Raw genomic sequence first — 16310 nt, forward strand, 5'->3', positions numbered from 1 at the left:
AATTTAGTTGAATTTGTTGTTGGCGAACCATTTGTAGGCACGATCAATCTGATTAATTAATCTTGCATTCCATCGAGGTGTGATATCGGTTTGAAGAAGTATTGGTCTAGCTAGATTCATGGATCGTGGCTTAACGAAAAATAACTCTTTGAATGAGTACTTGAGTGGTTTTGAAGGTTTAACTGATGGATTACTTTGTTATGTTGCACTTGGTTGCTTTGGTTTATGAGCAAACCATCCGTATTGTGTAGTGACCCGAACTTTTCCATGTTTATATATATTAATTGAGATTGATATTTACATGATTAAATGTTTCCAACATGTTAACCAATCAAACTTGTTAAGACTTGATTAATTGAAATAGGTTTCATATAGACAATTGACCACCCAAGTTGACCGGTGATTCACGAACGTTAAAACTTGTAAAAACTATATGATGACATATATATGGTTATATATATAGTTAACATGATATTATGATAAGTAAACATATCATTAATTATATTAACAATGAACTACATATGTAAAAACAAGACTACTAACTTAATGATTTTGAAACGAGACATATATGTAACGATTATCGTTGTAACGACATTTAATGTATATATATCATATTAAGAGATATTCGTACATCATAATATCATGATAATATAATAATTTAAAATCTCTTTTGATATTATAAACATTGGGTTAACAACATTTAACAAGATCGTTAACCTAAAGGTTTCAAAACAACATTTACATGTAACGACTAACGATGACTTAACGACTCAGTTAAAATGTATATACATGTAGTGTTTTAATATGTATTCATACACTTTTGAAAGACTTCAAGACACTTATCAAAATACTTCTACTTAACAAAAATGCTTACAATTACATCCTCGTTCAGTTTCATCAACAATTCTACTCGTATGCACCCGTATTCGTACTCGTACAATACACAGCTTTTAGATGTATGTACTATTGGTATATACACTCCAATGATCAGCTCTTAGCAGCCCATGTGAGTCACCTAACACATGTGGGAACCATCATTTGGCAACTAGCAAGAAATATCTCATAAAATTACAAAAATATGAGTAATCATTCATGACTTATTTACATGAAAACAAAATAACATATCCTTTATATCTAATCCATACACCAACGACCAAAAACACCTACAAACACTTTCATTCTTCAATTTTCTTCATCTAATTGATCTCTCTCAAGTTCTATCTTCAAGTTCTAAGTGTTCTTCATAAATTCCAAAAGTTCTAGTTACATAAAATCAAGAATACTTTCAAGTTTGCTAGCTCACTTCCAATCTTGTAAGGTGATCATCCAACCTCAAGAAATCTTTGTTTCTTACAGTAGGTTATCATTCTAATACAAGGTAATAATCATATTCAAACTTTGATTCAATTTCTATAACTATAACAATCTTATTTCAAGTGATGATCTTACTTGAACTTGTTTTCGTGTCATGATTCTGCTTCAAGAACTTCGAGCCATCCAAGGATCCATTGAAGCTAGATCCATTTTTCTCTTTTCCAGTAGGTTTATCCAAGGAAATTAAGGTAGTAATGATGTTCATAACATCATTCGATTCATACATATAAAGCTATCTTATTCGAAGGTTTAAACTTGTAATCACTAGAACATAGTTTAGTTAATTCTAAACTTGTTCGCAAACAAAAGTTAATCCTTCTAACTTGACTTTTAAAATCAACTAAACACATGTTCTATATCTATATGATATGCTAACTTAATGATTTAAAACCTGGAAACACGAAAAACACCGTAAAACCGGATTTACGCCGTCGTAGTAACACCGCGGGCTGTTTTGGGTTAGTTAATTAAAAACTATGATAAACTTTGATTTAAAAGTTGTTATTCTGAGAAAATGATTTTTATTATGAACATGAAACTATATCCAAAAAATTATGGTTAAACTCAAAGTGGAAGTATGTTTTCTAAAATGGTCATCTAGACGTCGTTCTTTCGACTGAAATGACTACCTTTACAAAAACGACTTGTAACTTATTTTTCCGACTATAAACCTATACTTTTTCTGTTTAGATTCATAAAATAGAGTTCAATATGAAACCATAGCAATTTGATTCACTCAAAACGGATTTAAAATGAAGAAGTTATGGGTAAAACAAGATTGGATAATTTTTCTCATTTTAGCTACGTGAAAATTGGTAACAAATCTATTCCAACCATAACTTAATCAACTTGTATTGTATATTATGTAATCTTGAGATACCATAGACACGTATACAATGTTTCGACCTATCATGTCGACACATCTATATATATTTCGGAACAACCATAGACACTCTATATGTGAATGTTGGAGTTAGCTATACAGGGTTGAGGTTGATTCCAAAATATATATAGTTTGAGTTGTGATCAATACTGAGATACGTATACACTGGGTCGTGGATTGATTCAAGATAATATTTATCGATTTATTTCTGTACATCTAACTGTGGACAACTAGTTGTAGGTTACTAACGAGGACAGCTGACTTAATAAACTTAAAACATCAAAATATATTAAAAGTGTTGTAAATATATTTTGAACATACTTTAATATATATGTATATATTGTTATAGGTTCGTGAATCAACCAGTGGCCAAGTCTTACTTCCCGACGAAGTAAAATCTGTGAAAGTGAGTTATAGTCCCACTTTTAAAATCTAATATTTTTGGGATGAGAATACATGCAGGTTTTATAAATGATTTACAAAATAGACACAAGTACGTGAAACTACATTCTATGGTTGAATTATCGAAATCGAATATGCCCCTTTTTATTAAGTCTGGTAATCTAAGAATTAGGGAACAGACACCCTAATTGACGCGAATCCTAAAGATAGATCTATTGGGCCTAACAAACCCCATCCAAAGTACCGGATGCTTTAGTACTTCGAAATTTATATCATATCCGAAGGGTGTCCCGGAATGATGAGGATATTCTTATATATGCATCTTGTTATTGTCGGTTACCAGGTGTTCACCATATGAATGATTTTTATCTCTATGTATGGGATGTGTATTGAAATATGAAATCTTGTGGTCTATTGTTACGATTTGATATATATATAGGTTAAACCTATAACTCACCAACATTTTTGTTGACGTTTAAAGCATGTTTATTCTCAGGTGAATATTAAGAGCTTCCGCTGTTGCATACTAAAATAAGGACAAGATTTGGAGTCCATGTTTGTATGATATTGTGTAAAAACTGCATTCAAGAAACTGATTTCGATGTAACATATTTGTATTGTAAACCATTATGTAATGGTCGTGTGTAAACAGGATATTTTAGATTATCATTATTTGATAATCTACGTAAAGCTTTTTAAACCTTTATTTATGAAATAAAGGTTATGGTTTGTTTTAAAAATGAATGCAGTCTTTGAAAAACGTCTCATATAGAGGTCAAAACCTCGCAACGAAATCAATTAATATGGAACGTTTTTAATCAATAAGAACGGGACATTTCAGTTGGTATCAGAGCGTTGGTCTTAGAGAACCAGAAAATTTGCATTAGTGTGTCTTATCGAGTTTGTTAGGATGCATTAGTGAGTCTGGACTTCGACCGTGTTTTCTTTAAAAATGATTGCTTAACATTTTTGTTGGAAACTATATATTTTTAACATATGAATATTATGTGATATATTAATCTCTTAACGTGTTTGATATTATGTGATAGATGTCTACCTCTAAAACAAGTCCCATTGACTCACCTAATAATAATGAAGAGTCAAATGTAAATTGGAATGATTTGTGGACTGATTCACAAGTTCCCGAAGAGGAACCGGAAGAAGAGTCGGAACCGGAAGAAGAATCGGAACCGGAAGAAGAATCGGAACCGGATGAAGAAATAGAACCGGTGGGGGAAATAATAAAACGGTTAAGTAAAAGAGAATCCTCAACCAACCGACCAAGGTTAATTATGGTCAATGGTGTTTCCGCCAAGGAAGCAAAATATTGGGAGGATTACCAATTCTCCGATGAATCGGATTCCGACGAGAATTCCGATGATGTTATAGAAATTACCCCAACTGAATTTAAAAAGGCAAAAGAAAATAATAAGGGAAAGGGCATAAAAATAGAGAAATCTAATTCCAACCCCGATGAACTTTATATGTATCGTCAACCCCCGAAGTCCTTAAGTTGTAACAATGACCCGGGAACCTCTAAACCACCAGGTTTTTCTAAGCCAATGTGGACAACGACGGCTCGTATTAGGGGAACATCATATATCCCTAGAAACTTGGCAAAACGAACCAAAACCGAAGAAGAAGAAACGAGCGAGTCGGAATAAGATAGTTGTATTCGTGTAGTATAATATATGTAATATAGTGTTCTTATGCTTTATGATATATGTAAAAATTGCTTGTATTAATAAGTATTTTTTTTATGAATCTAACTCTTGTCTATTTTACAGTATAAAAACACAAAATGGATAGACAACCCAATATTTTAAGAGACCTACCCGGAGACATGATTGATGAATTCTTGTCTAGAGTCGGCCAGAATTCTTCGGCACAACTATTTAAGGCGAGATCAGTTTGTAAGACATTCGAAGAACGTTCCAAGAATGTCTTGGTTTATAAGAGACTTTCGTTTGAAAGATGGGGGATATCACATTGGGAAACCCATAAGTTACGATGTGTTTACTTTGACGCATATATTGCGGGGAACCCAAATGCTATTTTACGCAACGGGTTAAGAAATTATTTTGACTCAATATATCCGAATATTGGACTTCGTGATTTAGAAAAAGCGGCTAACATGCAACATAAAGAAGCATATTATGCTTACGGATTAGTAATGTTCGCTTCTCACCAAAGTGAGAACAAGAACATCGGGCTACAACTATTAAACAAAACGTTTCCACAAGTGACGGAGTCGGTAATTGGGGTAAGAAATGAGGTTTTTAGATTATTACGGGACTGTTGGACATTACGTAACCCTCGTCCCTTTGATGACGTTACAACACGCTGTCTTATCAACGGCCATAACGGTTATGTTGCACAAGACCAAGGATGGGAAGTAGTCCTAGTAAAACCAGAATGCATGACTTGTTTCTGGACGTATGAATTACGTGTCTTTATTGCCTTTGCTGAACGACTTGTGTACTAGCTAGAATTGTCTTCACAACTATCTTGTATCAAAGTTATTGTGTGCTATATTTCATGCTTTATGTAAAATAAGCGGTATTGTAAGTTTGTAAAATATTGTATAAAAGTTTGAACGCGAAATATTATTATAATCAGTTTTTCATATAGAATTGTAGTAGTTGAATTGTATATTAGCTACTAAGTATGAACTTAACGGGTAGGTACTACCCGAATTTAAACTTATAAAACGCTAATATGAAGAAAAAGCTTTTATAAATGAGTTCATATTATGCTACGAAATACTATTAACTACTCTTAATATTCTGTATGATTAACTTGTTCCATTTAACTATTTTGAAGGAAATGGCACCGACTACTCGACACACCGTGAATATGAATGAAGAGGAATTCCGTACTTTTCTAGCTTCAAACATAGCCGCAGTACAGGCTGCGCTACATACCAACAATAACCTTGGATCTAGCAGTACATGAAATCGTGTAGGATGCACCTACAAAGAATTCACTGCCTGCAAACCTTTGGAATTTGATGGAACCGAAGGACCGATCGGATTGAAACGGTGGACCGAGAAGGTTGAATCGGTGTTTGCCATAAGTAAGTGTACTGAAGAGGACAAAGTGAAGTACGCTACGCATACCTTCACAGGTTCTGCGTTAACATGGTGGAATACCTATCTAGAGCAAGTGGGACAAGACGATGCGTACGCACTACCGTGGTCAGCATTCAAGCACTTGATGAACGAGAAGTACCGTCCCAGAACCGAGGTCAATAAGCTCAAGACAGAACTTAGAGGGTTACGAACCCAAGGATTTGATATTACCACGTACGAAAGACGATTCACAGAATTGTGCCTATTGTGTCCGGGAGCATTCGAAGATGAGGAAGAGAAGATCGACGCGTTTGTGAAAGGTTTACCGGAAAGAATCCAAGAAGATATAAGTTCACACGAGCCCGCCTCCATACAACAGGCATGTAGAATGGCTCACAAACTAGTGAACCAGATTGAAGAAAGAATTAAAGAACAGACTGCTGAAGAGGCCAATGTGAAGCAAGTCAAAAGAAAGTGGGAGGAAAACGGTGATAAGAATCACCAATACAACAACAACAGCAATTACAACAATAATCGCAACAATTATCCCAACAATCGCAACATCAATCGCAACTACAACAAACGGCCCAACAACAACAACAACAACAACAACAGCAACTACAACAATCATCCCAACAACAATAATAACCGCAACAACAACAACAATCAGAAGCAGCTATGCCAAAGGTGTGAAAAGAATCACTCGGGGTTCTGCACCAAATTTTGCAACAAGTGTAAAAGAAATGGTCATAGCGCGGCGAAGTGTGAGGTCTACGGACCAGGGGTTAATAGAACGAAAGGAACAAATGGTGTCGGAACGAGTAATGGCGGAGCAAGTAGTGTCGGAGCAAGTTATGCCAATGTAGTTTGTTATAAATGTGGAAAACCAGGCCACATTATTAGAAATTGCCCGAACCAGGAGAACACGAATGGACAAGGCCGTGGAAGAGTTTTCAATATTAATGCGGTAGAGGCACAGGAAGACCCGGAGCTTGTTACGGGTACGTTTCTTATTGACAATAAATCTGCTTACGTTTTATTTGATTCGGGTGCGGATAGAAGCTATATGAGTAGAGATTTTTGTGCTAAATTAAGTTGTCCATTGACGCCTTTGGATAGTAAATTTTTACTCGAATTAGCAAATGGTAAATTAATTTCAGCAGATAATATATGTCGAAATCGAGAAATTAAACTGGTTAGCGAAACATTTAAGATTGATTTGATACCAGTAGAGTTAGGGAGTTTTGATGTGATAATCGGTATGGACTGGTTGAAAGAAGTGAAAGCAGAGATCGTTTGTTACAAAAATGCAATTCGCATTATACGAGAAAAAGGAAAACCCTTAATGGTGTACGGAGAAAAGGGCAACACGAAGCTACATCTTATTAGTAATTTGAAGGCACAAAAACTAATAAGAAAAGGTTGATATGCTATTCTAGCACACGTCGAGAAAGTACAAACTGAAGAAAAGAGCATCAATGATGTTCCCATTGCAAAAGAATTTCCCGATGTATTTCCGAAAGAATTACCGGGATTACCCCCACATCGATCCGTTGAATTTCAAATAGATCTTGTACCAGGAGCTGCACCAATAGCTCGTGCTCCTTACAGACTCGCACCCAGCGAGATGAAAGAACTGCAAAGCCAATTACAAGAACTTTTAGAGCGTGGTTTCATTCGACCAAGCACATCACCGTGGGGAGCTCCTGTTTTGTTTGTCAAGAAGAAAGATTTTACATTCAGGTTGTGTATCGACTACCGAGAGTTGAACAAACTTACCATCAAGAACCGCTACCCACTACCGAGAATCGACGACTTATTTGATCAACTACAAGGCTCGTCTGTTTATTCAAAGATTGACTTACGTTCCGGGTATCATCAAATGCGGGTGAAAGAAGATGATATTCCAAAGACTGCTTTCAGAACACGTTACGGTCATTACGAGTTTATGGTCATGCCGTTTGGTTTAACTAATGCACCAGCTGTGTTCATGGACCTTATGAACCGAGTGTGTGGACCATACCTTGACAAGTTTGTCATTGTTTTCATTGATGACATACTTATTTACTCAAAGAATGACCAAGAACACGGTGAACATTTGAGAAAGGTGTTAGAAGTATTGAGGAAGGAAGAATTGTACGCTAAGTTTTCAAAGTGTGCATTTTGGTTGGAAGAAGTTCAATTCCTCGGTCACATAGTGAACAAAGAAGGTATTAAGGTGGATCCGGCAAAGATAGAAACTGTTGAAAAGTGGGAAACCCCGAAAACTCCGAAACACATACGCCAGTTTTTAGGACTAGCTGGTTACTACAGAAGGTTCATCCAAGACTTTTCCAGAATAGCAAAACCCTTGACTGCATTAACGCATAAAGGGAAGAAATTTGAATGGAATGATGAACAAGAGAAAGCGTTTCAGTTATTGAAGAAAAAGCTAACTACGGCACCTATATTGTCATTGCCTGAAGGGAATGATGATTTTGTGATTTATTGTGATGCATCAAAGCAAGGTCTCGGTTGTGTATTAATGCAACGAACGAAGGTGATTGCTTATGCGTCTAGACAATTGAAGATTCACGAACAAAATTATACGACGCATGATTTGGAATTAGGCGCGGTTGTTTTTGCATTAAAGACTTGGAGGCACTACTTATATGGGGTCAAAAGTATTATATATACCGACCACAAAAGTCTTCAACACATATTTAATCAGAAACAACTGAATATGAGGCAGCGTAGGTGGATTGAATTATTGAATGATTACGACTTTGAGATTCGTTACCACCCGGGGAAGGCAAATGTGGTAGCCGATGCCTTGAGCAGGAAGGACAGAGAACCCATTCGAGTAAAATCTATGAATATAATGATTCATAATAACATTACTACTCAAATAAAGGAGGCGCAACAAGGAGTTTTAAAAGAGGGAAATTTAAAGGATGAAATACCCAAAGGATCGGAGAAGCATCTTAATATTCGGGAAGACGGAACCCGGTATAGGGCTGAAAGGATTTGGGTACCAAAATTTGGAGATATGAGAGAAATGGTACTTAGAGAAGCTCATAAAACCAGATACTCAATACATCCTGGAACGGGGAAGATGTACAAGGATCTCAAGAAACATTTTTGGTGGCCGGGTATGAAAGCCGATGTTGCTAAATACGTAGGAGAATGTTTGACGTGTTCTAAGGTCAAAGCTGAGCATCAGAAACCATCAGGTCTACTTCAACAACCCGAAATCCCGGAATGGAAATGGGAAAACATTACCATGGATTTCATCACTAAATTGCCAAGGACTGCAAGTGGTTTTGATACTATTTGGGTAATAGTTGATCGTCTCACCAAATCAGCACACTTCCTGCCATTAAGAGAAGATGACAAGATGGAGAAGTTAGCACGACTGTATTTGAAGGAAGTCATCTCCAGACATGGAATACCAATCTCTATTATCTCTGATAGGGATGGCAGATTTATTTCAAGATTCTGGCAGACATTACAGTAAGCATTAGGAACTCGTCTAGACATGAGTACTGCCTATCATCCACAAACTGATGGGCAGAGTGAAAGGACGATACAAACGCTTGAAGACATGCTACGAGCATGTGTTATTGATTTCGGAAATAGTTGGGATCGACATCTACCGTTAGTAGAATTTTCCTACAACAACAGCTACCATTCAAGCATTGAGATGGCGCCGTTTGAAGCACTTTATGGTAGAAAGTGCAGGTCTCCGATTTGTTGGAGTGAAGTGGGGGATAGACAGATTACGGGTCCGGAGATTATACAAGAAACTACCGAGAAGATCATCCAAATTCAACAACGGTTGAAAACCGCCCAAAGTCGACAAAAGAGCTACGCTGACATTAAAAGAAAAGATATAGAATTTGAAATTGGAGAGATGGTCATGCTTAAAGTTGCACCTTGGAAAGGCGTTGTTCGATTTGGTAAACGAGGGAAATTAAATCCAAGGTATATTGGACCATTCAAGATTATTGATCGTGTCGGACCAGTAGCTTACCGACTTGAGTTACCTCAACAACTCGCGGCTGTACATAACACTTTCCACGTCTCAAATTTGAAGAAATGTTTTGCTAAAGAAGATCTCACTATTCCGTTAGATGAAATCCAAATCAACGAAAAACTTCAATTCATCGAAGAACCCGTCGAAATAATGGATCGTGAGGTTAAAAGACTTAAGCAAAACAAGATACCAATTGTTAAGGTTCGATGGAATGCTCGTAGAGGACCCGAGTTCACCTGGGAGCGTGAAGATCAGATGAAGAAGAAATACCCGCATCTATTTCCAGAAGATTCGTCAACACCTTCAACAGCTTAAAATTTCGGGACGAAATTTATTTAACGGGTAGGTACTGTAGTGACCCGAACTTTTCCATGTTTATATATATTAATTGAGATTGATATTTACATGATTAAATGTTTCCAACATGTTAACCAATCAAACTTGTTAAGACTTGATTAATTGAAATAGGTTTCATATAGACAATTGACCACCCAAGTTGACCGGTGATTCACGAACGTTAAAACTTGTAAAAACTATATGATGACATATATATGGTTATATATATAGTTAACATGATATTATGATAAGTAAACATATCATTAATTATATTAACAATGAACTACATATGTAAAAACAAGACTACTAACTTAATGATTTTGAAACGAGACATATATGTAACGATTATCGTTGTAACGACATTTAATGTATATATATCATATTAAGAGATATTCGTACATCATAATATCATGATAATATAATAATTTAAAATCTCTTTTGATATTATAAACATTGGGTTAACAACATTTAACAAGATCGTTAACCTAAAGGTTTCAAAACAACATTTACATGTAACGACTAACGATGACTTAACGACTCAGTTAAAATGTATATACATGTAGTGTTTTAATATGTATTCATACACTTTTGAAAGACTTCAAGACACTTATCAAAATACTTCTACTTAACAAAAATGCTTACAATTACATCCTCGTTCAGTTTCATCAACAATTCTACTCGTATGCACCCGTATTCGTACTCGTACAATACATAGCTTTTAGATGTATGTACTATTGGTATATACACTCCAATGATCAGCTCTTAGCAGCCCATGTGAGTCACCTAACACATGTGGGAACCATCATTTGGCAACTAGCAAGAAATATCTCATAAAATTACAAAAATATGAGTAATCATTCATGACTTATTTACATGAAAACAAAATAACATATCCTTTATATCTAATCCATACACCAACGACCAAAAACACCTACAAACACTTTTATTCTTCAATTTTCTTCATCTAATTGATCTCTCTCAAGTTCTATCTTCAAGTTCTAAGTGTTCTTCATAAATTCCAAAAGTTCTAGTTACATAAAATCAAGAATACTTTCAAGTTTGCTAGCTCACTTCCAATCTTGTAAGGTGATCATCCAACCTCAAGAAATCTTTGTTTCTTACAGTAGGTTATCATTCTAATACAAGGTAATAATCATATTCAAACTTTTATTCAATTTCTATAACTATAACAATCTTATTTCAAGTGATGATCTTACTTGAACTTGTTTTCGTGTCATGATTCTGCTTCAAGAACTTCGAGCCATCCAAGGATCCATTGAAGCTAGATCCATTTTTCTCTTTTCCAGTAGGTTTATCCAAGGAAATTAAGGTAGTAATGATGTTCATAACATCATTCGATTCATACATATAAAGCTATCTTATTCGAAGGTTTAAACTTGTAATCACTAGAACATAGTTTAGTTAATTCTAAACTTGTTCGCAAACAAAAGTTAATCCTTCTAACTTGACTTTTAAAATCAACTAAACACATGTTCTATATCTATATGATATGCTAACTTAATGATTTAAAACCTGGAAACACGAAAAACACCGTAAAACCGGATTTACGCCGTCGTAGTAACACCGCGGGCTGTTTTGGGTTAGTTAATTAAAAACTATGATAAACTTTGATTTAAAAGTTGTTATTCTGAGAAAATGATTTTTATTATGAACATGAAACTATATCCAAAAATTATGGTTAAACTCAAAGTGGAAGTATGTTTTCTAAAATGGTCATCTAGACGTCGTTCTTTCGACTGAAATGACTACCTTTACAAAAACGACTTGTAACTTATTTTTCCGACTATAAACCTATACTTTTTCTGTTTAGATTCATAAAATAGAGTTCAATATGAAACCATAGCAATTTGATTCACTCAAAACGGATTTAAAATGAAGAAGTTATGGGTAAAACAAGATTGGATAATTTTTCTCATTTTAGCTACGTGAAAATTGGTAACAAATCTATTCCAACCATAACTTAATCAACTTGTATTGTATATTATGTAATCTTGAGATACCATAGACACGTATACAATGTTTCGACCTATCATGTCGACACATCTATATATATTTCGGAACAACCATAGACACTCTATATGTGAATGTTGGAGTTAGCTATACAGGGTTGAGGTTGATTCCAAAATATATATAGTTTGAGTTGTGATCAATACTGAGATACGTATACACTGGGTCGTGGATTGATTCAAGATAATATTTATCGATTTATTTCTGTACATCTAACTGTGGACAACTAGTTGTAGGTTACTAACGAGGACAGCTGACTTAATAAACTTAAAACATCAAAATATATTAAAAGTGTTGTAAATATATTTTGAACATACTTTAATATATATGTATATATTGTTATAGGTTCGTGAATCAACCAGTGGCCAAGTCTTACTTCCCGACGAAGTAAAATCTGTGAAAGTGAGTTATAGTCCCACTTTTAAAATCTAATATTTTTGGGATGAGAATACATGCAGGTTTTATAAATGATTTACAAAATAGACACAAGTACGTGAAACTACATTCTATGGTTGAATTATCGAAATCGAATATGCCCCTTTTTATTAAGTCTGGTAATCTAAGAATTAGGGAACAGACACCCTAATTGACGCGAATCCTAAAGATAGATCTATTGGGCCTAACAAACCCCATCCAAAGTACCGGATGCTTTAGTACTTCGAAATTTATATCATATCCGAAGGGTGTCCCGGAATGATGGGGATATTCTTATATATGCATCTTGTTATTGTCGGTTACCAGGTGTTCACCATATGAATGATTTTTATCTCTATGTATGGGATGTGTATTGAAATATGAAATCTTGTGGTCTATTGTTACGATTTGATATATATATAGGTTAAACCTATAACTCACCAACATTTTTGTTGACGTTTAAAGCATGTTTATTCTCAGGTGAATATTAAGAGCTTCCGCTGTTGCATACTAAAATAAGGACAAGATTTGGAGTCCATGTTTGTATGATATTGTGTAAAAACTGCATTCAAGAAACTGATTTCGATGTAACATATTTGTATTGTAAACCATTATGTAATGGCCGTGTGTAAACAGGATATTTTAGATTATCATTATTTGATAATCTACGTAAAGCTTTTTAAACCTTTATTTATGAAATAAAGGTTATGGTTTGTTTTAAAAATGAATGCAGTCTTTGAAAAACGTCTCATATAGAGGTCAAAACCTCGCAACGAAATCAATTAATATGGAACGTTTTTAATCAATAAGAACGGGACATTTCATATTGATCTCGAAATACGATGAGTTCCCCATGTATCCCATAAGGACGTTGCAGAAATGAATCAAATTATTTTTGTTTGGTGACTGGAATAGTCTCGTTGTCTGTAGAAAACAGATTTGTGAGGTTTAGAAACATTAGGAATCTTTTGTGGCTTGGTGCACTTCAGGATTTCAACTTGTGTACCTATCGATACCATTGTTGGTTTTAAATTTGTTTTACTGGATGTGGAGAATGAAAATACCATCTTTAGCATGTCTTTATCATTGATCCAAGTCCGAATCACTCATCTCATCATAACCTTCCGTGTAAACTCGTTGTGATGGTTGTTATTGAGTTTGTAAATTCTCTTCCGGTAACTCTCTCAATTCCAAATTTGAGATTCGAGAGTTCAACATTGAAATTTCAGACAAAAATACTGATTTCTCATCCTTGAGTCCTTTGATGATAAGTGTGACACATGATTTTTGTTCTTTGTACGTCTTAATTTGTTGTCGCAATGCATGTTGTAGCGTACACAATTTAAATTCCATATGTTTTCCTCTTAATTTGCATGGAGCAAGAATAGAGTTTAATTCTTCAATCTGAGCTTGTAGCTTGAAATTTTTGAAATCAAGCTCATGTTTTGTTCAGTGATCGATGTTGTGGAAACTGATGAAGAGAAACTTTGCTTCGGCGTCATCGAATGGATTCGAACTTGAATTTGTTTCTCAAGAATTAATTAATCCCAAAAGCAAGTGAATTTCTGAGAAAATCGATAAATTTTTTTTTAGTCCTTTTTGTAAGAAAGTTAACTGAGTTGTTAACAGAAATTGGCTCTAAAACAATTTTGGACCAACATCTAACTTCACAAATTGGGCCTTCTACTTCAGGCTTAACGTAATCAAATGGGCTTGAATATCAAATCGGGCTTTTTATATTGGACTAATTGGGCCTTGAATATGATGTGAACAAGTACTTGTACAACTTTAATTTACAAAAAAAAATATGACTAGTACCATATTCAAACAAATGACCACTTGACATCCACAGTACCCCTTTAACCAATGAAACAAAGTGTTAAATATGAAATATTATCCTAGTCAATTTCTTTTAGCCTCAAATAAGTTGATTTTCTTCTTCAACGATAAAAATCACATACCAGTAACTTATGAACCCTAAACTTCTTTTTTAAGCTGAAACTCCGAAATGTTTTCATGCTACGTATGGATAACTATCTGAAGTGTACAAATTACTCTCTAAACGTACGGTCGTTTTTTAATTGAGAAGAAATAGACGATCCAAACAAATCCGTACGGGTGACAAAAAATGAACCGTTCGTTCTGCTCTTAAACGTACGGTTGAGTTGTTTGATTCACAGAGATGAACATTGAAACATACACGAAGTTCTTCGATTTCTAACTGAATTTTCCGGCCAAAAACATTTTTCCTGTGACAATTACAACTCCTGAACAGGGGTGCACGGTGGTAAACGGTGGTGCTACGGCGGAGCAAATTTAAAAATGCGAATTCAAGCATGACAAAATGTAGAAAAGTTCATGACACAAATCCTAACACTTCTACAATTTTACATTTTCCAAAAACATCATGGATTGAGAAAATCTCGGATTTGATACTTTTTATTTTCGGCCTGAAAATCGACGAAAAGGATGGAACGATTGAATTAAGAGCTGTAAATTTGCAAATATGTTCACTAGATGATAAAGAATCTTTCTACAATGTTAGATTGTGTTAAATTCCTATTAGAATCATTACCAATCAAAACGGATGACTTTTTCAGTCAACACACAAAGAACATGCTAATTTGATGACTTCAATATAAATTTAACGAATTCTTAACTCTGGATCGATTTGAATACCTCTCTTATGCTCAGATACCAACTGAAAGGAGTAAATTTATGTTTGTATGCTTGAATGAAGATGAATGTATGTGTGTGTATGTATGTATGTATGTATATATATATATATATATATTGATAACGTTAAATACGAACATATATTTCATAGCATTATCCCTCAAGAAATACAAGCTTTTAGTTGCAATTGTTCTATTTACAAGTGATATTCGTTTAAATAATAAAAGGTGAAGACAAAAGACAGATTCGACGAATTGAAGACGCAAACGACCAAAAACCTAAAAAGTACAAAGTACAATCAAAGTGGTTCAAATTATTGATGAGAAATGTCTGGAAATTACAAGAGTACAAACTGTAAAACACAAAGTACAAGATATTAAATTGTACGAAAAGGCGTTCGAAAATCCGGAACCGAGACATGAATCAACTTTCAGCGCGAGAGGCAACGGACCAAAAATTACAAATCAACTATGCACAAGAATATAATATTATATATAATTAATTATATATATATTATATATTATTTTAATCAAAGCAGCCCACGTTGAATTCATTTGGTGAGCTGGATTCCAGACCTCCGCACTCGCGGAGCTTTTATGAAGAAAACATCCGCACTCGCGGAGCTCTACAGTGAAATGTGGGGTTATAAAAGGTCGCGCATTCTGATCGATTTTATTCACTCTTTTTCAATCTCTCTCTCACGATATATATATATATATATATATATATATATATATATATATATATATATATATATATATATATATATATATATATGTAATTTATAATTTTAATTTTAATTTAAGTTTAAATAATAATAAGGTTATAGTGGCGAATGTTGTAAGTGTGTAAGTCGAAATTTTGTCCGTGTAACGCTACGCTATTGTTAATCATTGTAAGTTATGTTCAACCTTTTTAAATTAAGGTCTCGTAGCTAAGTTATTATTATGCTTATTTAAATCAAAGTAATCATGATGTTGGGCTAAATATTAAAGACGTGGTAATTGGGCTTTGTACCATAATTGGGGTTTGGACAAAAGAACGACACTTGTGGAAATTAGACTATAGGCTATTAATGGGCTTTATATTTGTTTAATTGAATGATAGTTCG

Source organism: Rutidosis leptorrhynchoides, chromosome 9, assembly GCF_046630445.1.
Source record: "Rutidosis leptorrhynchoides isolate AG116_Rl617_1_P2 chromosome 9, CSIRO_AGI_Rlap_v1, whole genome shotgun sequence".
Taxonomy (NCBI): Eukaryota; Viridiplantae; Streptophyta; class Magnoliopsida; order Asterales; family Asteraceae; genus Rutidosis; species Rutidosis leptorrhynchoides.